General features: G+C 46.9%; 1 protein-coding gene across 1 annotated transcript in view; it reads right to left on the bottom strand.

Moving 5' to 3' along the window:
- The window catches only part of LOC115031087 (epoxide hydrolase 1-like), a 16,976-nt gene that overhangs the window by 1,146 nt on the left and 13,415 nt on the right, over window positions 1–2,415 (bottom strand). The gene's annotated exons all lie outside the window — the stretch shown is intronic.

The raw sequence follows: 2,415 nt of genomic DNA, 5'->3' as shown, positions 1-2,415 counted from the left end.
GACTCTGATTCCCCAGCTACTGATGGCAGGGCCTATCACTCATAAAGTTCAGTGAAGTGTAAAATGCAATTATCTGTGAAGCAGCCATGATGATCCTTCATTTCCCGATGGCAGGGTGGACAGAACAAGGTTTCCTCCCGAGTTCTGTCCGTGGCAGTGTTTCACGGCAGACTGAAACCCCTGAGGCATGCAGAGTGCAGCTTTCTCCTCTTAAGCCGGGCATTGCAAGAGTGGCAGAAATATAAGGTGATGGATGCCACCTTCTCCCTAGAAGTTACCGTAATGACCTTTGGCGTGCTGCCCATCAGGAAGGAGCCTTAGCCACGTGTGTGTAATCCCTGAGTTTGAATCCCAGCCCTCTGGAGGCAGAGGCAGGTGGATTCCTGTGAGTTCAAGACCAGCCTGGTCTACACAGTAAGTTTTGGAACTACACAGAGATCCTGTCTTAAAAATACAAAAGTAAAAAGATGTTTTAGTGTTCTTAATTAGTTGTAAGTATTTAAAGGGATCCTGATAGGACCACTCGATGGCATATGGCATGCAGTCATTTACCTCAGAACCCTAACTAAATATTAGGCAAATGAAGCATAGTGTTGCGGTTTGGTCTTTTGCTATGCATTGCAATGCTACTTGCAGGCCCCCCCAAGACCCAGTTGTACCAGAGATCAGAAAAAGTCCATACATAGATCCAAGTGATGCTATCTGACCTTGCCCCCCCCCAGTTATTTCTGATTGGTAAATAAAGATGCCTACAGCCTATAGCTGGGCAGAATTGAGATATGAGGAGCTTGGTGCTCTGGCTGGGAGGTCAGAGGATACCACAAGGCGAGGAAGAGGACAGAGGAGGAGGAAGCCACCATGGACCAGTGTGACCAGAAGAAACAGCCAGTAACCAGGGCCTTACAGCCGGGAAACAAGTTAGTGTATCCCTAGATCTGCCCAGTCTAGGCATGTGGCTCATAATTAAAATATCTGGATCATGTATCTTTTATAAGGGCTTATTAGGATTGTAAAATCCAGCAATAGTATAGTCAAACCTCTCCTACCATGCTTCCTTCCACCCATTTTGTCCTTTCCTTTTTAAAGAGAGAATCTTATGATCAAGTTGTCCTCCAAGTTGTAATTCTCCTGCCTCAGTCTCCTGAGTCCTGGGATTCCAGGCATGTAACACCATGCACGGCTGTCTATATGCTTTTATTAGTTGTCGATTTTGCATTACAATGGGTTTCACTGTGACATTTACCTGCATATGTATATGTATACGTACATGTATATGCATAGTGCTTTGGTTATGTTAATTCCATTACCAACATTGTCTCTCCATCTATTAGTCCACTTCCTGGTCCCTAACAGTAACAATAACCTGTGTAGGCATACATTTTTTTGCAACCTACTTTTAGTAAATGTTCACCCTCTCCTCTTGCCCACCACCCAGCAGAGGTCGTGGAAGAGAAAAGTTACTAGGATATGGGGGAAGTGGGTCTGTTTAGTGATAGTTCTTTGGGGGCGAGCTCAGTCTTCTTAAACACCAAATACGACTCAGCAGCTGCAGACCAGTCCTCTGGGCAGGCAGACACCAGGCACGAACCAGCAGCTGCAGTCAATCCTGAAGAAACCACGAGGCTTGCCAACCAGCAGAGGCAGCAAGCAGGAACCTCATGAGCAATTTCTCTCAATGGCAGCGTTACCACAAGTTGAGCTCAACAACGCTATGTAAGGCAAACCAGTACATGCATGTCATTAGCGTAGAACAGTGAGGCAGGCCAGGTGTGGTGGTGCACGCCTTCAATCCCAGCACTCGGGAGGCAGAGGCAGGTGGGTTTCTGAGTTCGAGGCCAGCCTGGTCTACAAAGTGAGAGCTACACAGAGAAATCCTGTCTTGAAAAAAACAAACAAACAAAAAGAACAGTGAGGCAGAGCAAACCAATGCTCAGTGCTCATCTCCCACTGTCTGGGGGTCAAACTTATACTCCTTCATCACAGGCCCTTTCAAGTATCTGCTATATCAAAACAGCCTTTCACCTGTGTCTGCCTCAGGAAAACATTCTTTCCCATGTCTGCTCCAGCAAGACATCCTTTCACCTGTGTGCCCCAGCAAAACATCATTTGGCAAAACTAACTTTCCAAAGAACTAGAAGTTTCCACTTCAATAAACCCTTTTCAACTCTCTCCTCTTTCTCTCCCTCCCTCTCTTCTTCTCTGTCTCTTCCTCTCCCTCCTTCTTTCCCTTTCTCCCCCCCTTTGTTACATTCCTTGCCTCTCTTACCCCCTTTTCCCTCTCTCTCCTTTTCTCTCTCTTGCTCTCCCCCTCTGTCCCATCGACTGCCTCTCTCTGCTATCCCCTCTCCTCCCTCCCTCTCTCTCTCTCTCTCTCTCTCTCTCTCTCTCTCTCTCTCTCTCTCTCTCTCTCTCTCT

The sequence above is a fragment of the Mus caroli genome, chromosome 1 (genome assembly GCF_900094665.2).
Source record: "Mus caroli chromosome 1, CAROLI_EIJ_v1.1, whole genome shotgun sequence".
Taxonomy (NCBI): Eukaryota; Metazoa; Chordata; class Mammalia; order Rodentia; family Muridae; genus Mus; species Mus caroli.
The sequence above is the reverse complement of the archived record's forward strand: the minus strand, read 5'-3'. Positions and strand labels throughout refer to the sequence as shown.